Consider the following 24,703-nt stretch of genomic DNA (forward strand, 5'->3'; position numbering starts at 1 on the left):
TGCTCCCCAAAAATTGCTGTCCCAACATTGAAAACAATCAAATAAGTCTCCTCGCTAGGGAATCCCTGTACTAGTCTGGACTCCTCGTCGTCCCCATCTTAAATCTCACTGCACAGTATTTCAACCTTGCAAGTGCTGTGATCCTGAGCAAGCAGGGGGGCCCACTTGTTGGCGATGGCACTGGCACAGGGCCCCTGATAGTACGGTGGTGTGTCTGATGGCGGGTGGGCCGAACCTGCACTTTCATCTGCAGCTTCCTCTTTGTCACCGTGTAAGATGGAACTGTATATGGGAAGGGTAACCTGAGTTTCATCAGGGTCAGATTCAGGCCGTGTAGCGTGCGAGGGGAATGTAGTGGTCTGGGTCAATGTACCAGCAGATTCATCGAGCAGTGGCTGGGCATCAGTGCACTTGTGTCTCCCCCAGGAGTACGGTCACCACAGTGGCATTACCTTTCTCCTAGGGAGTGTGATGTCATGCTTGGGAGCAACGAAGGATCTCTCTAGCAGGTTAACTGATTGGGCGGCGTTATTCCCACGAGTCATGACCCTCCAAACAGCGTTCATGAAGGCAAAGTGTTTGTTTTACGAGGGCAGTATGGTTGCAAAGCTGAACCTTAAAGGAATGTCCAGAAGGGCAACACCAGGAGTGGAGCCAACGGTTAAAATCGACTCCACCTGGGAAACCTCAACCGTGCCAGCTACAGAAAAGATGCACACATTGCAAGCTTAATTCCGTTAACGAACGAGACTCCGTCATGCCCCGCGGTCCGAGTCCGGCTTACTAGAGGGACACGTGAGGCTCTGGCACATGAGATTGGCCAATAACTGGTGTGTCATGCCCTTACATGTCCGTGGCTGCATGTGCGCTACACTGAAAAGGCCAGCGTTTGTCGCTTACAGGTGCAGATAACCCGCTGAACAACGTTAGTGATGGGGATCACTGATTACAATTATTACCCGCGAACGATGATTTCCCAGTAAGTGCAGGTCAACCGCAGTTCCGGAATTAGGCCTAACCGTCATTCCTGAAAAAATGAAAAACTTACGTGTGCAAACCACAGGTGCTGTAGCTTGCTTAACAGCTCGTCAGCCGTTCTCACGACCAGTATGGATTACACGTGATTGCACAAAGGTGAGAAAAGGTACCGTATCCCCGGATAACATGTATGGATAGCGTACACATTCAAAATATATGTCTATACATCAGGAGGCAGGCTCAGACGGTGTTAGGCCCAGTATGGCTTGCACGTGATTGCACAAAGGTGAGAAAGGGTACCGTTTCCCCGGATAACATGTATGGATAGCGTACACATTCAAAATATATGTCTATACATCAGGAGGCAGGCTCAGACGTGTTAGGCCCAGTATGGCTTGCACGTGATTGCACAAAGGTGAGAAAGGGTACCGTATCCCCGGATAACATGTATGGATAGCGTACACATTCAAAATATATGTCTATACATCAGGAGGCAGGCTCAGACGGTGTCAGGCACAGTATGGATTTGACGGCCCAGACTACACAGCGGAGGAGCAGGGAGAGGTAAAGATTGCAAATGCTGGGGCCCTGCCCAAGCAAGGGGGGCCCACTCGTGGGCGTCGGTACTGGCACTGGGCCCCTCATAGTACGGCGGTGTGTCTGACGGCGGGTGTGCACCACCACCGTCAGAGACACTTGATTGCACTATGAGGGACCCTGTGCCAGTGCCCGCGCCCAAGAGTCGGCCTACCCACCTGTCCAGGGCAACAGCACTCGCACGGTGTCGTGCGGTAGGTGGTGACCCCGGCCATGGGGGGGAGGCAGCACAGTTAGGGAGTTTTAGAAAGTGGCATATGTTGATGTTGGACATTCAGCTGATGCAAAAGGCGAAATAGGTCAAGTCCCAGGAAGAGGTGGACCAAAGCAAGCCATTTTTCTGTCACCCTATGTGTCATCAGGGGAAGGTGGGACAAAATCCTTGGAAACCCATGCATGGTTCATTTTAATGAAGGTTAGATCATCCACATTTTGGGTTGACAGACGGGTCCTTTTTTCTGTCAGGATTGATCCAGCTGCACTGAAGACTCTTTCCGATAGCACACTTGCAGCTGGGCAAGCGAGCTCCTGTAAGGCATATTGTGCCAAATCAGGCCAGGTGTCCAGTTTAGCGGCCCAATAGTCAAAGGGGAATGACCTGTGTGGGAGAACATCGATATGGGAGGAAAAGTAGTTTGTAACCATAGTTGACAACTGCTGTCTCCTGTCACTTTCCATCGATGCAGTATTACCAGTTGTGTGAGCGGTACTTGAAAAATCAGTCCACAACATTGTCATGAAACCCCTGTCTCCAACGCCACTTCTGCTGTGTGCACCATGAACACCTCTGCCAAGCTACCCCCGGCCCGTGCGGCTCATGTGAGAACCATCACCGCTGCTGTGTGCTGGGAATGCCTCAAGCAACCGATTTACCAGAGTTGCTTGTTTATTAGCCAATATTAGGTCAAGGTTCTCCTGTGGCATGATGTTTTGTAATTTGTCTTTATAGCGTGGATCCAGGATGCTGGCCAACCAGTAGTCGTCATCGTTCATCATTTTGGCTTTGCGGGGGTCCCTTTTTAGGATCTGCAAGGCATAATCTGACATGTGGGCCAATGTTCCCGGTGTCAATGATGCACTGCGAGTGCTGGTTGGAGGAGCACTTTCTGGCAAATCCACATCCCTCCAGTCATGCACAAACCCTGTACCAGACCTTGCCATGCCAACATTTTCACTTGCCCCATGAGATGCATCCTCCTCCCCTAAGTAATCATACCCATCATCATCCTCCTCCTCCTCCTTTTCTTCCCCCACCTCGTCCAGGAGAGGTCCCTGAGCAGACAATGGCTGAATGTCATCAAGGATTCCCTCCTCCTCTTCCTCCTCATCAACATTGGCTGCAGACGCCTGCTCCTTAAGGTGCGTCAAAGTTTGCATGAGCAGACGCATAAGTGGGATGCTCATGCTTAGGATGGCGTCGTCTGCGCTTACCAGCCGTGTGCATTCCTCAAAACACTGAAGGACTTTACAGAGGTCTTTCAGCTTCGACCACTGCACACCTGTCAACTCCATGTCTGCTCTCAAAGTGCCTGGCCGTGTATCCTCCCGCAAATGCATTATGGCCTGCATCTGCTCGCACAGCCGCTCCACCATGTGCAGTGTGGAGTTCCACCTTGTTGCAATGTTGATAATGAGGCGGTGGTTGGGAAGGTGGAGCAATCGCTGCAGCTTCTGCATACGAACGGAGTGTACAGGCGACCGGCGGATGTGCGCGCACAGTCTTCGCACCTTCTGGAGCAGGGCTGTTAACTCCGGATAATTTTTGAGGAAGCACTGCACCACCAGGTTCAAGGTGTGAGCCAAGGAAGGTATGTGGCTGAGTTTTGAAAGGGCTATGGCTGCCACAAAATATCGGCCGTTATCACTAACTACCTTGCCTGCCTCAAGATGTACACTGCCCAGCCATGACTCAGTTTGTCGCTTCAAGTACTCGGCCAGCACCTCGGCAGTGTGTCTGTCGCCCAAACACATCATCTGCAACACAGCCTGCTGACGCTTTCCACTAGCTGCTCGATAGGGGGAAACCTCGTGTGCAACAGTGGCAGCTGCAGATGCAGTGCTCGTACGACTGCGCTCTGTGGACGAGCTTTCGCTTCTGGAGGAGGAGGAGGAGGGTCGAACGCCTACAGCCAACTGTTTCCTATACCGTGGGCTAGGCAGCACTGTCCCACCACCGCTGTCCCCTGTGGATCCTGCATCCACCACATTAACCCAGTGCGCAGTGATGGACATGTAATGGCCCTGGCCATGCCGACTGGACCATGCATCAGTTGTGAGGTGCACCTTTCCACTCACTGACTGCTTGAGTGCATGGACAATGTGGTCTTTTACATGATGGTGGAGGGCTGGGATGGCTTTGCGAGAGAAGAAGTGGCGACTGGGTAGGTCATAGCGTGGTAATGCATAGGCCATGAGTTTGCGGAAAGCTGCGCTTTCCACCAACCGATAGGGCATCATCTCTAACGAGATTAGTTTGGCAATGTGGGCGTTCAAACCCAGTGTACGCGGATGAGAGACTGAGTACTTTCTTGACCTACTCATAGTGTCTGGGAGGGTGAGCTGGACTTGAGAGCTGCATATGGTGGAAGTAGCGGTGGACAGGGCGGACTGAGAGAGGGTTGATGATGGTGATGGAGTTGGTGTTCTTTCTGATGGCCTAGATTCAGTATTTCGTTGATATAACAGTGGGATTCCATGACTGCTGTGGCCTTGCAACGACACCTCAACATTTGCTGCTGTGCTAACTGGTGGGCTTACAGTGGGGGAAACAATGTAGCGTTGCTGACTACCTTCTTTGTGATCAGTTGCACATGTAGCATTTGAGGTTTGGTGTTGTGTCCACGCTTGCAAGTGCATGCTGGTTAAATGTCTAAGCATGCAACTGGTATTCAAATTTTTCAGATTTTTCCCTCGGCTAAAGGTCTTTGCGCACTTCTTACAGATAACCTTGGCCTGATCATGAGGATTTTGTTCAAAAAAGTGCCACACTGCACTCTTCCTACTTTGGCAGACATTTTGCGGCCTAGCACGCTGTGATCTTTTGACCCTCTGGACAAGCTGTCCAGCAACTCTTTTGATTTTTGGAACCTGTCTTTGGAGTGCTCTGGGCCTGCCAGATAACAGCTGTTGCGATGTCGATGTCTGCTGTGGATGCTCCTCATCTGAGCTATTGGAAGCAGCACCCTCTTCCCCCAATGGATGCCAATCTGGGTCAACAACTGGGTCATCCATCACCTCCTCTTCAATGTCATGTGCACCTTCCTCTGTGTCACCGTGTATGGTGGTATAGTGTGTGGGAAGGGGCACCTGAGTCTCATCAGGGTCAGAATCTGGCTCTGTACACTGCAAGGACAATGTAGTGCTCTGAGTGAATGTACCAGCAGAATCATCTATCAGCGGCTGTGCATCAGTGCACTCCATGTCAGATTCATCTTGGCCTGGGTAATTCACCATTTCACTTGATAATCCAGGCATGGTATGTGAAAACAGCTCCATGGAGTAATCAGTAGTATGGCCTGCGTCATCCTTCAATCTTGGTTGGGGTGAAGGACACAAGGAAAGGTGTGGTTCATGAACATGAGCCTCCAATGACGACTCAGTGCTTTTACTTTTTACAACTGAAGAAGAGGAGGCGATAGAGCTGGAGGCTGAGTCAGCAATGTAAGACAAAACTTTTTCCTGATGCTCTGGCTTTAAAAGCGGTTTGCCAACTCCTAGAAAACTAAGCCTTCGAAGCCTTATGGAGCCAGACGATGATGCAGGCTCAACACGTCCTGCATTCGGTCTTATTTTGCTCTTGCCACTACCATCAGATCCACCACCAACACCATCATTACCAGCTGCCAACCCCCGCCCAATTCCACGGCCTCTTCCACCAGACTTCCTCATTTTTTGTAGAAATGTAGACAAAATCCAACAAACTATATAGTAATGTAAAACAAGGTACAAGGTGTCTATAGGACAGGGGAGATTTTGAATTTCTGCACACACTTGTGGACACTGGACACTTATGGATTGTGTGAGGCCCACTGAATATCACAGCGCTATGTCACAGGCTCGATGGCACAGGTGTGAAAAAAAGTGACTACAGGATAAGGGAGATTTTGAATTTCTGCACACACTAGTGGACACTGGACACTTTTGGATTGTGTGAGGCCCACTGAATGTCAGAGCGCTATGTCACAGGCTCGATGGCACAGGTGTGAAAAAAGTGACTACAGGATAAGGGAGATTTTGAATTTCTGCACACACTAGTGGACACTGGACACTTTTGGATTGTGTGAGGCCCACTGAATATCAGAGCGCTATGTCACAGGCTCGATGGCACAGGTGTGAAAAAAGTGACTACAGGATAAGGGAGATTTTGAATTTCTGCACACACTAGTGGACACTGGACACTTTTGGATTGTGTGAGGCCCACTGAATATCAGAGCGCTATGTCACAGGCTCGATGGCACAGGTGTGAAAAAAGTGACTACAGGATAAGGGAGATTTTGAATTTCTGCACACACTAGTGGACACTGGACACTTTTGGATTGTGTGAGGCCCACTGAATATCAGAGCGCTATGTCACAGGCTCGATGGCACAGGTGTGAAAAAAGTGACTACAGGATCACAGAGATTTTGAATTTCTGCACACACTAGTGGACACTGGACACTTTTGGATTGTGTGAGGCCCACTGAATATCAGAGCGCTATGTCACAGGCTCGATGGCACAGGTGTGAAAAAAGTGACTACAGGATAAGGGAGATTTTGAATTTCTGCACACACTAGTGGACACTGGACACTTTTGGATTGTGTGAGGCCCACTGAATATCAGAGCGCTATGTCACAGGCTCGATGGCACAGGTGTGAAAAAAGTGACTACAGGATCACAGAGATTTTGAATTTCTGCACACACTAGTGGACACTGGACACTTTTGGATTGTGTGAGGCCCACTGAATATCAGAGCGCTATGTCACAGGCTCGATGGCACTCGCTGTCTCTCTATAGTTTTGAATGTGATCAAACAGCAAATATATTTAACTGTTTGAAAGCTAGACAAAACTAGTAGGTGCAGGTCTGTAAGAACGGAACATGTCCTCGACTTAGACTCACAGAGTGACACACAGATAGCTTCACTGTGGCCGTGATAACAGCCGTTACACGGTACTGAGAGGAGCGTGCACGTACACGGCTGTCCGGTGTACGTAAAATTGTCAAGCTCCGTGTTTTTTAAGTATATGGATTGACATACGCTGTCTCTCTATAGTTTTGAATGTGATCAAACAGCAAATATATTTAACTGTTTGAAAGCTAGACAAAACTAGTAGGTGCAGGTCTGTAAGAACGGAACATGTCCTCGACTTAGTCTCACAGAGTGACACACAGATAGCTTCACTGTGGCCGTGATAACAGCCGTTACACGGTACTGAGAGGAGCGTGCACGTACACGGCTGTCCGGTGTACGTAAAATTGTCAAGCTCCGTGTTTTTTAAGTATATGGATTGACACACGCTGTCTCTCTATAGTTTTGAATGTGATCAAACAGCAAATATATTTAACTGTTTGAAAGCTAGACAAAACTAGTAGGTGCAGGTCTGTAAGAACGGAACATGTCCTCGACTTATTCTCACAGAGTGACACACAGATAGCTTCACTGTGGCCGTGATAACAGCCGTTACACGGTACTGAGAGGAGCGTGCACGTACACGGCTGTCCGGTGTACGTAAAATTGTCAAGCTCCGTGTTTTTTAAGTATATGGACTGACACACGCTGTCTCTCTATAGTTTTGAATGTGATCAAACAGCAAATATATTTAACTGTTTGAAAGCTAGACAAAACTAGTAGGTGCAGGTCTGTAAGAACGGAACATGTCCTCGACTTATTCTCACAGAGTGACACACAGATAGCTTCACTGTGGCTGTGATAACAGCCGTTACACGGTACTGTGTGAGGAGCGTACACCGCTGTATGGTGTGAAAAAATGCACGCTCAGTACCTCAGCAGGACAAAAAAAAAATTGGGATTGCTTTTAAAAAAGCAGTTTGCAGAGCAGTGGGTAAACAGCAATGCAGCTGTCAGGAAGCCTTAAAAGGCAGCCTAACAACCAACACCGCTGATCCACCACAATATAGCCTCCCCTTGCACTGCACACACAGTGACTGGTGTGTTGTACAGGCAAAATCGCTAGCAGCAGAAGCAGGTTTTTTTTCTTCTTCCCTGCCTAACGCTCTCCCTACAGAATCAGCAGCAGCAACCTCTCCCTATGCTAAGATCGGCAGAAGTAAGATGGCGGTCGGCATGCACGCCCTTTTATAACCCCTGTGACGCCCACCAAAGCAAGCCAATCACTTGCATGCCCTTCTGAAAGATGGTGGTGACCCCTGCCTATGTCATCACGTTGCCCACAGTATCCGTGGATCCTGATTGGCTGAAAAAGAGCGCAAAACAAACTTTTGAAACGCGACTTTGGCGCGTAAGTCGCCGACCTCGTGGCCGACCTCATCCTAGGGTTGGGTTTCGTTTCATGAAACCCGACTTTGCCAAAAGTCGGCGACTTTTGAAATTTTTCGACCCGTTTCGCTCAACTCTAGTTATAAGTTAAACAGCAATTTCTCATTTTTACAACACCTTTTTTTTAGGGACCACATCACAGTTGAAGTCATTTTGAGTCATCTATATGATAGAAAATACCCAAAATTTACACCATTCTAAAAACTGCACCCCTGAAGGTGCTCAAAACCACATTCAAGAAGTTTATTAACTCTTCAGGTGCTTCACAGGAATTTTTGGATTGTTTAAAAAATGAACATTTAACTTTTTTCACAAAAAATTTACTTCAGATCCTTTTTTTTATTTTAACAAGGGTAAAAGGAGAAATTGGACCTCAAAAGTTGTTGTGCCATTTCTCCTGAGTACACATATGTGCAGGTAAACAACTGTTTGGGCTTATGGCAGAGCTCAAAAGGGAAGGAGCGCCATGTTACTTTTTCAACGCAAAATTGGCTGGAATTGAGATTGGATGTCATGTTGCGTTTAGAGTGCCCCTGATGTGCCTAAACAGTGGAAACCTCCCACAAGTGACACCATTTTGCAATCTAGACCCCTTAAGCAACATGTCGATGTGTAGTAAGCACTTTGAATCCCCAAGTGCTGCACAGAAGTTTATAATGTAGAGCCGTAAAAATAAAAAATCATATTTTTTTCACAAAAATGATCTTTTCACCCCCAATTTTTTATTTCCCCTAGGGTAACCTGAGAAATTGGACCCCAAAAGTTGTGCAATTTGTTCTGAGTATGCTGATACCCCACATTTGTAGGAAAACCACTGTTTGGGTGCATGTCAGTGCTCAGAAGGGAAGGAGCACCGTTTTACTTTTTCAAGGCAAAATTGGCTGGAATTAAGATACGACGCCATGTCGCATTTGAAGAGCCCCTGATATGCCTAAACAGTGGAAACCCCCAACAAGTGACAACATTTTGGAAACTAGACCCCATAAAGGAACTTATCTAGATGTGTGGTGAGCACTTTCAACCCCCAAGTGCTTTACACAAGATTACAATCAAGAGTTGTAAAAATAAAAAAATAATATTTTTTCCACAAAAATGATCTTTTCACCCCCAATTTTTTATTTTACCAATGGTAACAAGAGAAATTGGACACCAAAAGTTATTGTGAAATTTGTCCTGAGTTCACAGATGCCCCATATGTGGGGGTACACTGCTATTTGGGCCCATGGCAGAGCTCAGAAGGGAAGGAGAGACAGATTTTGCTGTTATGGTTTACAGGTGCCATGACCCCCTTGGAGAGCCCAAGAGGTGCCACAACAGCAGAACCCCCATAAGTGACCCCATTTTACGAACTACACATCTCAATGAATTCATCTAGGGGTGCAGTAATCATATTGACACCATGGGTGTGTCACAGAATTTTATACCATTGGGCAGTGAGGACAAAAAAACTACATTTTACCACCAAAATTGGGTTTTAACCATAGATTTTACATTTTCACACAAGAAGTGGGTAAAAATGGCAACAAAATGTGTCCTACAATTTCTACTGAATGTGACAATACCCCATATGTGGCTATACAATGCTACTTAGCCATGCAGAGAGACTCGTGAGGAATTGAGCACTATATGCCTATTCATTTGAATGGGTCTGTGCAAATGTCAGTCTGTTTACATGGACCGTGTGTCCGTGGGCAAAACACTGTGACACGTCCGTTTTTTAATATCAGCGTTGGACATAAAAAGTCCCGCACACATACATACACATAACACACTTTTATGTCATCCAGGTGACATGCATCGGCACTGGGAAAGAAGCTTTTAAAGTAAGCGCTGTTCCCCGGCACCAGGTGCTGAACATGGCTCTCATCATTCTCTCCTGCTCTGCTGGCGATCAGCATGAGCAGGGGAGAAAGCTGAGAGTTACATTTAAGTAATAAAAGAGACAACAGTCGGTGGTTGATGGGACTATTACTCCCATCAGCCAACCCCTGCTGCTGCTAATAACAATGACAGCAGGAGCGGTGGATTGGAGTATTCATCTGCAGCTCCTGCGCTGTAAATAAATATGGTAATTAAAAAAAGGCATGGGTTCCCCTCTATTTTTGATAATCAGCCAGAAAAAACTCACAGCTTGGGGTTGCAAACCTCAGCTGTCAGCTTCAGCAAGGCTGGTTATCAAGACTAGAGGAGTCTTCAAGCTGTTTTCTTAATTATTTAAATAAATATTTTAAAAAAAGACGGCATGGAGTTCCCCCTGTTTTTGACAACCAGCCTTGCTAAAGCAGACAACTGGGGGCTGGTAATCTAAGGCTGGTAAGGGGCCAAGGATATTGATCCCCTCAGCCTAAAAATAGCAGCCCGCATCTGCCCACAAAAGGCACATCTATTAGATGCGCCAATTCTGGCACTTAGCCCGGCTCTTCCCACTGCCCTGTAGTGGAGGCAAGTGGGGTAATATTTGTGGGGTTGATGTCACCTTTCAGGTGCATTGCAGCTCAGACCGGCCGGGAGCGCAGCGTCAGTAACCGAGGGTGACGTCATAGAGGTAACCTCCGGTCACTGAGCTCTGCTCCCCATTTTGCTGCGCTGTGGTGACTTGGAGAGATCCTTGCTAGCACCGTGAACCGTACGGTGTGAAAAATAGGAGGGACCCCACATCGTTTTTTAAAATTATTTATTTAAATAATTTAAAAAACAGCATGGGGACCTGTCTATTCTTGATAACCAGCCTTGCTGAAGCTGACAGCTGGGAGTTACAGCCCCCAACTGTGAGTTTTGTCTGGCTGGTTCCGCTACTGGAAATATCAAGCTGTGAAAAAGAGGCCTTATAGCGGGTTTTTATGTTTGGGTGCTTTCACACGCCAAAAGACGTTTTTTATTGCAAAAAATAGTTTTTGCATCACCATATTTTGAGAGCTATAATTTTTCCATATTTTGGCCCACAGAGTCATGTGAGGTCTTGTTTTTTGCTTGACGAGCAGACGTTTTTATTGATACCATTTTCGGGTACAAGACATTTTTGATCGCTTTCTATTTTGATTTTGGAGAGACAGAATGAGCAAAATCCAGCAATTCATGAATTTCTTTTGGGGGGGCATTTATACCGTTCCGTGTGTGATAAAATTGATAAGGCAGATTTATTCTTTGGGTCAGTATGATTGCAGAGATACCTCAGTTATTTTTTTTATGTTTTTTATATAATAAAAACTATTTTATAGAAAAAATAATTATTTTTGCATCGCTTTATTCTGAAAGCTATTACTTTTTTATTTTTCCACTGATGGAGCTGTATGTCATCTTTTTGATCGCATGTTACTTCACTTTTTGTTTGGCTGTATGATGATAAAGCATTGTTTTGCCTTTTTTTCTTTTTTTTGGTGTTCACTGAAGGGGTTAACTAGTGAGACAGTTTTATAGGTCGGGTCGTTGCAGACACAGCGATACCAAATATGTATAATTTTATTTAGATTTTTTTCATTCAAATATTATTTAGTGATAGAGTATATTGATTTTTTTAAATTATTTTTGATTTTTTAAAAATATTTTTACAATTATTATTTTTTTTAACTTTTTCCTAACTTTTACACTTTGTCCCACTATGGGGCTATCATTTTTTTACATGCTGATTGCTTCTATATTATGCAGATGAAGCAGCATCTTCATACCATAGAAGCTGTCAGCGATGCATTAACACAGTGAGTCTTGCTGATCATGCATTGTGCATGATCAACAAGTTTCCCAAGTTTCCTAGCTCTAGTGAGCTGGATGTCATCATGATGACATCCGCTCACCATAGCAACGATCAGGACCCCGCATCATGCCACGGGGTCCCCAATCCAAAGGCAGAGGAGGTGTCAGCCCTCCACCGGCTCCCAGAATGATGCAATCTTGTGTTAGGCATTGGGTTCCTGCCTCTGCACGGGAGGAATCCCGAGCCTTGCCATCTGCGGTCACTCATTCCTCTCCCGCCGCAGAGGAGCCTGCTCAGTCTACTACTGTTGGCTTGGTTACTGCTGCTAATCAGGATTCAGCAATAGTAACCTGCAATAGCCAGCAGCAAGCAGCTCCTGGGACTAAGTCCTTCTTTCGGTCCATTGAGCATGCCCGTGGGAAGTCCTCTCATTGGAGGTCTGAGGTCACATGATCAGGTCCTATTGCTGCTCCCATTGGACCACTAGGAAGGTCCCAGAAGGATGCTGCTATAAAAGAGTTGCATGGCCGCACGGCCATGCTCTAATATAGACTCTTATGCTTATTTGTGTGTATGATGATGGATGACTGACTCAATAAAACTCCCCTTACTTTGATATGCATGTTGGTTAGGGATTCAGAGTTAGAGTCAGCACCAATGGGTGGCTATGCTCACACCACTGTGCTCCTAGTACTCTGCACACACTATTGTCCAATGGTGTCGCCCACTGCAGGGCACTATTGTACCGCTGCAAGTGGCAGTTACCGCCTGGGCAGCACCTTGCGCAACCTGTGAGCTTATCTGGCCCAACCCTGGGCGATTAGAGGCATCTGCCTGAGCGGCTCTGTGCACACCTGCATGCTTATCTGAGATTATTATCCTGTGCTGGCACCGCTGCAGTGGTGCCGAACGCTTGTGGACTAGAAGGACTCGAATCCTGTGTCCTTGGGACAGAGTACTCTAGCGCTCATCTGACCGAGTCCTATGAGCTTAATCGGCTTCGGCATTTACTTTGTGCAGCACCGCGGTTCTGTGAAGTAACAGAACTCGCGTCTGTACACACCGGGTGACGCTAACCCGTGAATGTTCATTTATTGTCTGCCGTATAATCTCCGCCATTACCGAGCAGCCGTTCTACACCTCTGCATGGTAGACCCCAGGCTGCGAACGCACCTTATTGTAATTTCTATTATTTGGTGCATTCCGCCAGCCTAACATCTTGTTTGATCACAATACTTAAGGGGTTAAAGTGCAAGGAGCCGTCTGTGACCACTCCTTGCACCAAATGCCAGGTGTCAGCTGTGAGTATCAGCTGACACTCGGCCACAATCAGCTACGCACCCCCTGTGAGTGCGGCTGATCACAATGAGGTACTATTCCTTCCATGGTCAAATTGTGACAGGTTACATGGACGGAATAGTACGTTGGATGTCAGAAAGGGGTTAAAAAAAGTAATTTAATCTTCAAAAACCAAGGACCACAATAATAGGTGAAGTAGAAGCTACTTTTCTCCCTCTATTCCATCAATCCATCCTGTTAAAGGTTTTTCATAAAGGGGCATTCATTAAGAATAGCATTTCATATGCCAGTCTTAAAGGGAATCTGTCACCAGGATCCACCCTCCAAAGCCGTCTATATGGGCATGCAGGCCTTAGGAAACTGAACTCAATGATATCTTGATATCTGCAATCCAATGTCTTATTCCAGAGAAATCCATGTTTTTCTTACCTGGAAATTACCTCTTCCAGGCTATGTGGAGGATGCTGTCTTGAAGAAAACTCTGCCTCCAGAGCTTATTTCAAATAAAAGGGGGTGTTACTAGTGTGACAAAAGTAACTAACACAGAAAGAAGAAATTAAATTTGTTTTCTGGCAAATACATTTTTGCTTTTCTCTGAGCTCTTCTGTATTGTAAAAATATTACAATACTGTCTGCCTGTGAGATGGAAGCTGGAGCTGAGAGGAACCTGCAGATGTATCAATTACACAGGTCAACGAAAAAAAATTTTTTTTCTGGTGTCCAAAATATTTTAATGAATTTGGGGTATTTTTGGGGTGCTGATTCTGAATATGTCATCAGTTTTGCCAGATTGGCTCAAGTTTTTGAGATTTTTGGTATCTTATTTATAGCACTTGTTGGTAAATGCGACGCATCATCTCATTAATTTCTTTGGATTAGTACTTGAACTGAGCAGTTCTCAATATAGTTTTGTGTTAATTAGTGTTCTAAAAGTTTGTTCATAGCTTGATTTTTGCACTAACTTTATGTTGTTGTCTGTTTTCCAGTGAAAAGCATGAACTCATCATGAAGAAGTTGTCTTAACGATCCAGACTCATTCTGTTACATTTGTGGTGAATATACACTGCCAAAACATAGAAGAAACATAACACACTTCGTAAAAAAAGTGTATTTTGCCTATTTTGGGGTTATGCTTGGGGACCAAGACAAGTTTTGGGCACCACACATAGTGTGCAAAGCATGTATCGAATTATTACGAAAATGGAGCAAAGGACAAAGAAAAAGCTTCAAATTTGGTGTTCCAATGGTGTGGAGAGAGCCAAAAAATCATCATGATGACTGTTATTTCTGTGCAGTGCAAGTGCAAGGATTCAATAAGCATAAGAAACGAAAATGGGAGTAACATGGAATCTGCAAGAAGGCCTGTCCCTCATTGTGAAGATGTGCCTGTACCTGTGTTTACCATAAATAACAGTCATCATGATGATTTTTTGGCTCTCTCCACACCATTGGAACACCAAATTTGAAGCTTTTTCTTTGTCCTTTGCTCCATTTTCGTAATAATTCGATACATGCTTTGCACACTATGTGTGGTGCCCAAAACTTGTCTTGGTCCCCAAGCATAACCCCAAAATAGGCAAAATACACTTTTTTTACGAAGTGTGTTATGTTTCTTCTATGTTTTGGCAGTGTATATTCACCACAAATGTAACAGAATGAGTCTGGATCGTTAAGACAACTTCTTCATGATGAGTTCATGCTTTTCACTGGAAAACAGACAACAACATAAAGTTAGTGCAAAAATCAAGCTATGAACAAACTTTTAGAACACTAATTAACACAAAACTATATTGAGAACTGCTCAGTTCAAGTACTAATCCAAAGAAATTAATGAGATGATGCGTCGCATTTACCAACAAGTGCTATAAATAAGATACCAAAAATCTCAAAAACTTGAGCCAATCTGGCAAAACTGATGACATATTCAGAATCAGCACCCCAAAAATACCCTAAATTCGATGAAATATCTTTGGCACCAAAAATGCTGTTGACCAGTGTTATAATTACACACACCTCCGCTAGAAATGCTACTCTAGTGAGAGACTGATGTACATTTCTGGAATTAGTACTGCCTATAAAGTGTTGTACCTTTTTTATTAATTTGATAAGTAACCATAGCCATACCCAGTCCATATTGGCAAAGCTGGCTGAGACTGGCATGAAAATGCCAAAGGTCACAATTCTGGAGTAAAAACCTTAATGACCAGCCCCTAAGTGGATTTTTTGTCTTCCTATGCTATCTTTCACAATTTACATAACTAACTATCTTACTTTTGGACTGCCTTTTAGTAGCTGGACAAACTAAAGTATGTTCATAATGGGGTCATTATTATACAACATAAAGTAATATGACTTACTACTTTAAAGCACCATTCAAGAGGTTTTTTTTATATTGCAGCTCAGGAGCTATGCTTCTAATTTAAGACTATGTGCACACGTACTTTTGAGAGCTGTGGATTTGTCCCCGCGGATTTGTAAAAAAACCGCAGGTAAATCCGCAGGTCAAAAGTCCTGCGGTTTACCTGCGGTTTAGCCCTGCGGTTTCACACCTCATAATGGATAAGGTGTGAAACTGCATTGGAATCCGCACAGAGAATTGACATGCTGCAAATTGTAACCCGCAGCAAATCCGTGCGGAAAAATCCGCAGCATGTGCACTGCGTTTTTGGTTTTATCATTGAAAACAATGGTACTGTACAATGCACCTAAATCTGTTGCGGACCCGCAGAGCCTGAAATGCAGCGGATCCGCAACAGAATCCGCACCGTGTGCACATAGCCTAAGGTTCCTGATCCTAGTCTTATATTTACTTGCCTCCGTCTTCACCGTCTATCAACGCCACTCTAGTCAGTCTTCAGGCATGTAAATATAAGACTACGATTAAGGACCTTAGGTCAGAAGCACCACTACAGCGCTGCAATAAAACCCTAAAAAACGCAGGAGTGGTTCTGTAGTACAGACTTTAGATCCAGTTGTTAAAATGTGGTGCGTACAATATTAATACATTGTGACTTTCTATCCAATGCCTCCTACATAAACAAGATGTTACACTGAAGCCACACACCACTTTCTGAATCAAAATGAATAAATCTAATATATAAAGCTCAAGTGTTGTATGTATGTATGTATGTGTGTATGTCCGGGATTGGCATCCGCACCATCGTAGCTACAGCTACAAAATTTGGCACAGTCACACGTCTGGACCCCAAGAGTGTCCTAGACTATGTTGTGAGGTGAAATTTTAACCCCGCGCATTCCAATTCACCAAACAATTTTGCCCCTATCTACATAATGGGGAAAAAGTGTGTGTGTATCAAGCCCCGCCCCTCATTATGATGTCATAATGGCTGCCATGGCGACGCTGATGTCATCATAGGTTGCAAGCCCTGCCGCTCATTATGATGTCATAATGGTTGACTATGGGATGGAGGATGTGTGATGGGTATATGGGCACTGGACTATGGGATGGAGGATATGTATGACGGGTATATGGGCACGGGACTATGGGATGGAGGATGTGTGATGGGTATATGGGCACTGGACTATGGGATGGAGGATATGTATGATGGGTATATGGGCACGAGACTATGGGATGGCGGATTTGTATGATGGGTATATGGGCACGGGACTATGGGATGGAGGATGTATGACGGGTATATGGGCACGGGACTATGGGATGGAGGATGTGTGATGGGTATATGGGCACTGGACTATGGGATGGAGGATATGTATGATGGGTATATGGGCACGGGACTATGGGATGGCGGATATGTATGATGGGTATGTGGGCACGGGACTCTGGGATGGTGGATATGTATAATGGGTATATGGGCATGGGACTATGAGATGAAGGATGTGTGATGGGTATATGGGCACTCGACTATGGGATGGCGAATATGTATGATGGGTATATGGGCATGGGACTATGGGATGGAGGATGTGTGATGGGTATATGGGCACTGGACTATGGGATGGAGGATATGTATGATGGGTATATGGGCATGGGACTATGGGATGGCGGATATGTCTGATGTGTATATGGGCATGGGACTCTGGGATGGAGGATATGTATAATGGGTATATGGGCATGGGACTATGAGATGAAGGATGTGTGATGGGTATATGGGCACTCGACTATGGGATGGTGAATATGTATGATGGGTATATGGGCATGGGACTATGGGATGGAGGATGTGTGATGGGTATATGGGCACTCGACTATGGGATGGAGGATATGTATTATGGGTATATGGGCACGGGACTATAGGATGGAGGATATGTATGATGGGTATATAGGCATGGGACTATGAGATGAAGGATGTGTGATGGGTATAAGGGCACTTGACTATGGGATGGAGGGTATGTATGATGGGTATATGGGCACGGGCCTATGGGATGGAGGATATGTATGATGGGTATATGGGCACGGGACTATGGGATGGAGGATAATTATAATTTGCTGTAACTAACCACAGTTAGTTACTATGCCCGGGCAGCGCCGGGCTCTTCAGCTAGTGAAGAATAAAATAAAAATTACTAAACTAATGGAACTAATATCATACATTAAAACTAAGTTAATCTTTAAAGCAAGTTTTCATAGTGAACAGATTAGGTTTACAGCAATGGTCATAAATTTGCTCAATGCTCCCTTTGGAACGTAGATTGATACATTTATTAAGAGTGCACGCCACTTCTTTCATTTGCTTGTATTATGAGGACATTCTTCAGTCAGGTGGTGCTGATGTTTCCTTTAGTGATTTAGAGTGTGTCACTAATGGGATTTTAAACCTCTTAGAAATGTGAGGAGGAAGCTTTCGTGTATCATTTTTATGTGAGGTGGGTCTATACTCCTCTATCTATTGTTAACTTCTAATTACACCGCCTATTTAAATCACTGTTTTTAAGTCGAACATTGTAAGTAAAAGAGATAGTTATTGTGTTCTCTAGATTTATTAAATGAAGAAGCCACCCCGTATGAATATTGAATTAGGCTAAAACTGGAGACTAAGGATTTCTCCAGAGTGAAGTGTCCGAGATGTATTCTAAACTGAATAGGTTTTAGAAAGTAACAATGAATAACACCACTCTCTGCCTTAAGCTGATTGTAGGTGGCTTTACTTATCTCAATGGTTCTCCATTAGAAGAATACCCTGATGTAGTAGATGAGATGAATAAGATTTTAATCTGTTTTTCAATTAAAATCAGTGAATGCTTCCATTAGATATTTTAGTTTTTATCAAGCAAGCAAATATCAAACTATATTAAAATTATTGCATTGTGTCATGCAACACATCTTTTTGTTAAAATACAGATATTTCAATACATAGATAAGGCTTTTATTCTTGTATGCAATACATAATATGAATCTGAACTTCTTCTATAATTTACAAAGGTTAAAAGTGGTTAAATAAAATTACTTTTATAGCTAAATTTAGGAGAATTTAACACGGATCTAACTATTTCATTGCAGATTCTGCAAATGCCCATGAAAACTCTGGATTTGAGGACTACCCAGCAAGTCCCACTGCTTCATATTAGACTGGTTTTGCTTGAGATTTTGCATCAGAAGGAATCCACAATCATAGAATCATTGAATGTTAGCGTGGGAAGGAACCTCAAGGGTCATTTTGTCCAACCCTCTGCTCAATGTAGGATTCACTAAGCCATCTAAGACAAATATCTGTCCAGCCTTTGTTTGAAGACTTCCTTTGAAAGAGAACTCACCACCTCTAGTGACAGCCTGTTTCACACATTGATCAAAAGTTTTTTCAAATATGAAAAGTTTTTTCTAAGATGTTCATAATAATGTGCTAAAATGAGTGTCATTCAGACAATGTTTTAAAATGTATGAATTTTTGTTAATTTTGTTCTGAAGGGCAAAAAATATCTGGACTAAATTATGGCCGGGTACCAGAAAAACCCAAACTTCTACAAGTCCATTCATCCCTAATCCCAACCTGTCTGATGTAGTATAGGTACAGAAGCATACAAGTAGCATACAGAATCTATGGATCACACTGCACTCTTTACTACCCTGCAGGGGCTGCTACAATGTAATTTTATGGCGTGTCAGAACCATGCTCTATAGGTTTACAATGTAAAAGAGACTTCCAGCTCCACAAAGAAAGCAGTGTGATCCAGAGAATCTGAATCGCAGTCGTGTGGCTCAGGAGAGTAAAGGTGCTGCATATGGCAGAAGAGACGATCAGTGAGTATATTAACATATCGACACTAAACTACACTACACTAACATTTACTCAGGTTTAGGAAATAAAAATAAAGTGCTTTCCTAATGTGGTTTAGGCTTTGCTACAATTCCCTGCACATATAGGTGGCATGAGGATGCTATACAAGTGGAAAAGGTGTTATGTCAGCACTCTACTCTCTTTATTTTCCGGACCAGTTGGATCCCAGAGGTTAAACACCCACTGGTCATTAAGTGACAGCCTGTTTCACACATTGATCAAAAGTTTTTTCAAATATGAAAAGTTTTTTCTAAGATGTTCATAATAATGTGCTAAAATGAGTGTCATTCAGACAATGTTTTAAAATGTATGAATTTTTGTTAATTTTGTTCTGAAGGGCAAAAAATATCTGGACTAAATTATGGCCGGGTACCAGAAAAACCCAAACTTCTACAAGTCCACTCATCCCTAATCCCAACCTGTCTGATGTAGTATAGGTACAGAAGCATACAAGTAGCATACAGAATCTATGGATCACACTGCACTCTTTACTACCCTGCAGGGGCTGCTACAATGTAATTTTATGGCGTGTCAGAACCATGCTCTATAGGTTTACAATGTAAAAGAGACTTCCAGCTCCACAAAGAAAGCAGTGTGATCCAGAGAATCTGAATCGCAGTCGTGTGGCTCAGGAGAGTAAAGGTGCTGCATATGGCAGAAGAGACGATCAGTGAGTATATTAACATATCGACACTAAACTACACTACACTAACATTTACTCAGGTTTAGGAAATAAAAATAAAGTGCTTTCCTAATGTGGTTTAGGCTTTGCTACAATTCCCTGCACATATAGGTGGCATGAGGATGCTATACAAGTGGAAAAGGTGTTATGTCAGCACTCTACTCTCTTTATTTTCCGGACCAGTTGGATCCCAGAGGTTAAACACCCACTGGTCATTAAGTGACAGCCTGTTTCACACATTGATCAAAAGTTTTTTCAAATATGAAAAGTTTTTTCTAAGATGTTCATAATAATGTGCTAAAATGAGTGTCATTCAGACAATGTTTTAAAATGTATGAATTTTTGTTAATTTTGTTCTGAAGGGCAAAAAATATCTGGACTAAATTATGGCCGGGTACCAGAAAAACCCAAACTTCTACAAGTCCACTCATCCCTAATCCCAACCTGTCTGATGTAGTATAGGTACAGAAGCATACAAGTAGCATACAGAATCTATGGATCACACTGCACTCTTTACTACCCTGCAGGGGCTGCTACAATGTAATTTTATGGCGTGTCAGAACCATGCTCTATAGGTTTACAATGTAAAAGAGACTTCCAGCTCCACAAAGAAAGCAGTGTGATCAGAGAATCTGAATCGCAGTCGTGTGGCTCAGGAGAGTAAAGGTGCTGCATATGGCAGAAGAGACGATCAGTGAGTATATTAACATATCGACACTAAACTACACTACACTAACATTTACTCAGGTTTAGGAAATAAAAATAAAGTGCTTTCCTAATGTGGTTTAGGCTTTGCTACAATTCCCTGCACATATAGGTGGCATGAGGATGCTATACAAGTGGAAAAGGTGTTATGTCAGCACTCTACTCTCTTTATTTTCCGGACCAGTTGGATCCCAGAGGTTAAACACCCACTGGTCATTAAGTGAAGCATTTCTTAGCAATTTTTCAACTTTTTTTGATAAGTTAGTCCCTGTAAAGAGAACCTGTCACTGAGATTTTGTAATCTAAAGTAAAGACATGGCTGTATATGTTCTGTAATATTGGTTAAATAGTTATATTTAGTGACAAAATCAGCTTCATTACTCTTCTTTAATCACCATTTTAAGTATTCTGCTAATTACATTTTGGTGCACAGGGGCTGGACTGTACACTGGGTCTTCTCCTTGCCTGATTCCCCAGTCCCTCCATTCCCTCCGGTCTGTGAATGACAGGTCACACTAACTGCAGAGATTTCAAACAGAGACAGGACATTCATAGACTGGAGGCAGGTGGATGGGCCTGCGAATCGCAAACAAGGGAGGAGAAGACCCAATGTACAGTCCCTATGTACCGAAATCTAATTAGCAAAAAACTTCAAAGGATGATTGAAACAGAACAATAAAGCAGATTTCTTTTCCAACGGTATCAAATTATTCATTATTTTGGCACCGTTTCAGCCATGTCTATATTTTACATTGCAAAATCGTGTTGGCACGTTCTCTTTAAGAACAATGCTTTAAGCATCATGCAGATGCTTTTGATTAAATTGCTTTGGTGAGAAATTCCTACAAAATCCGTTACTAAAAAGTAGTAAAGAAAAAAAATAACTTAAAGTTTTATTTCAATTAAAAACAAGTTAAGCATTTTTTTAGAAAAATATTTTACATACCATGTGCAGTATAAAAATAGATGATTTAATTGTATTTAAACTTTATCTTCAAGACAGCACGCTTGCTGCTTTAATAGCGAGCCAGTCACGGTGCTTGGTGAGCTGACATTTGTCAGTGTCTTGACAAGTATTAAACAAATGATAGACAGTTATTAACTCCTTAAGATAAAAAATACTTGTATCTTACATATATAAGCCATGGGAAAAATCACTTGGTATTTTCCTTTGGCAACTGCTCATAATTTGATGGAAAATTGATTAATCACACATTTAACTCAATGCATGATCCTCTGCACTGTAATAAATTATGGCCATTAATCAATAACTACAAAGTAATTCCGGGAGTCTGGAGACATGCTGGTTTCTAATAGAAAACTTGCGCTCAGGCCTTTCCGCCAGTGTCCACTTCATCTGAGGTATTTTGCACCTGCCTCAATCCAATTAGATGACATAATTAATGAACCTCAATGCACTTGATAATTTGTTACATAAAAGCAAAGAGTGTTTGGCAGGTCCATTAAACTATGGTCCTCAACACTTTCAAATAAATTATAAAAAAAATAAAAATAAATAATAATGAAACACTGAAATGACTTTTCTCAAGAATAAAAAATAGTTATAAATTAACGATAAAAACAATAAATTGTAATTTTTTTTATCTAGGAAGAGATGCTAGACAGAGATGGTTAATAATATCAGTTATTTACAGTGAATAGATAATAACCTATTTTTCTAAGTGTCATAATGCACGTTGTGGTCATTGTATACCCCGTTATACTCCTTGCAGTGGAGTTTATGAAGATAAGAGATAATCAACCTGCTGCTAATTCTGTCACTAGGAGACGCCATGAGCAGATTTTGTTTAGGGACCGAAAAACAATTAGCTGAGGATTATAAGACTAAAGGACCTTTCCTAGCTGTACCTGAAAAATACTTTGCCCATTTAATGCCTTCTAAGCTGTCATTGTGCTTGAACTTCAGTCCTGGTGATTAATGAAAAGCTGCAGGGCACAGCTAGAAGCTAAAGTCTCAATTATGAAAAAGCAGTAACTAGTTTAATGTGCTGATGCTTTTATATTTAAACTGACAGCTGTGAAAAATTGCAATATTTCCAATCATGCCTTAATAATGTATCATTAATTTATTGGCATGTCCAAAATACTTTTACTCCCACTGCTCTCTTTTTTTTTCACTTGAGGCTTGTGGCATTTTAAATTTGTTGGGACGACAGTCTCTAACAGGAACATTATTCACTCGGAGTTTGAAACATAAGGAATTGGACAGGAATTGTATTTATATTAGCTATTCAATAGATCTAATGGGCAAGGTTTGAAGAATTGTGCTTAAACCAACACATTATTTCAATCTGCTTTGTTGTAACATTAATTCTAAAGAAAGTAAACTAGAAACGTATGGAGAAAGCATGCTGTATTTATGATTTAGGTTGTTTCACAATCAAACACGTAAAAACAAAGTTGCCTAGGGTTAAAATGTTTTCAGTTCTTCTACTGTAACACTCACTGTTAGGAAACCTGTTTTGAACCTCAAGGTGCACTAGGGCTACTGCGGTGTGTTTCTTCTTTTATTTTAAGCTCCTTCAGGTTTACTCTGACTCTTCTTAGTATCATTAATAAATCAACTTATTTCACTGCAAATCTTGAAGATACTACAGTACACAACTTTTTGTAGACTTCTCCTTAGCTTTTCCTTACTTTCTATCAAAAGATAAAACAGGCAGAACACGTTACATGGTTACAACAGACTACACAATAAAAAAGAATGTTGTACTTTTGCGTGCGCTCAGTATATGTCATGATCTCAGTGCGGGTTTGACTCGCACATGTGGGGTTAATGTCTGGAACCAGTGCTGATGACTGGCATTTCTGGAGTTAAAGGTTGTGATCCCAGTGCAGGCTTACCTGCACACCTGGGGCTTATGATTGTAGCCTCTCCCTGGTTCTGGGAAAGCTTCTTATAGCCTCAGGATGCTCCCATCCCCGTCAGTTATACTTTCGCCCTTGGCATTGTGTGGTGACCCCTGAGTGTGTTGGTGCTGTGTTCTTGTTTATCTGATTCTCTGTGTATGACTCGGTCTGTTCTCTGGATACTGCTTGTTGGATTCTGCTTGGTACCTTCTATGTCTGTTTGGCTTTGACCACTGCCTGTCCCCGACTATCCGTTCTGTCTCATCCCTAATACTTTATTGTTATCTCTGTGTATGACCTGGTTTGTCTGACTTTGAGTATTCCTGTATAGTATTTTGCCTAGCTCTGACAGCAGGACACTAAGCCCTGCCCCCTTGTGGTCACATGACCGTAGGTCCTTCACTTCTCACTGACTTTAGCTTCTCCAGGTTGCTTGAACTATCCAGCCGTGTCTGACCCCGGGCCCCTCTGCAGTGTGGGTGAGTCCTTGCTCCGTGGTGGCTGCACACGGTCATGATATGACCGTTAAGTTTTTTTTTTTTTTTTTCTCTGCTGAGAAATATGGATCCCATACAATCTCTAGCTGAGCAAATGAAAAATCTGAGTCAGATGTTTCAGGGTTTATCTCTGGAGCAGCAAGCTCTGGCTCGTTCTCAGCAGCAGGTTTCTGAGACAGTGCGGGGGGCTTTAGCTGCTGGGTCTCTGGGGGCTGGGGCAAGTGATTTTGTTTTGGTGTCCCCAGAACCACATGTTAAACTGCCTGATTTCTTTTCTGGGAACAAAAAGGAGTTGAGAGTCTTCATGGAGGGGTGCAAACTCTTCTTTAGTTTGAGGCCACGTTCCTCTGGGGACGAAAGTCAGAAGGTTAGGGTCATTATGTCTTTATTAAGAGGGTCTCCACAAGCTTGGGCTTTCTCCCTTCCTCCCACTGCCCCTGAGAGAGTGTCAGTGAATGCGTTTTTTGAGGCCCTCGGGCACATATATGATGAGACGGACCGAGTGCGATTGGCAGAGGACATGGTGATGTGTGTCTGTCAGGGGAAACACTCGGCTGAGTGGTTTTGTATGGAATTCTGCCGCTGGGCTGCAGAGGTCTCTTGGGACAACACCGCACTCCGAGGACTCTTTCGCAGAGGC

The 24,703-nt window shown here is 43.3% G+C and overlaps 1 long non-coding RNA gene across 1 annotated transcript in view; it reads left to right on the forward strand.

The window, feature by feature from the left end:
• Positions 1–23,394, forward strand: part of LOC141095182 (uncharacterized) — a 63,096-nt gene extending 39,702 nt beyond the window's left edge. The window contains exon 4 of the long non-coding RNA XR_012233327.1: positions 18,534–23,394. This is a non-coding gene — a long non-coding RNA (uncharacterized lncRNA). The remainder of the gene's footprint in view (positions 1–18,533) is intronic.
• Positions 23,395–24,703: the final 1,309 nt, after the last annotated feature.

The sequence above is a fragment of the Dendrobates tinctorius genome, unplaced genomic scaffold, assembly GCF_039654945.1.
Source record: "Dendrobates tinctorius isolate UK_male_01 unplaced genomic scaffold, ASM3965494v1 ptg000069l, whole genome shotgun sequence".
NCBI classification, from domain to species: Eukaryota; Metazoa; Chordata; class Amphibia; order Anura; family Dendrobatidae; genus Dendrobates; species Dendrobates tinctorius.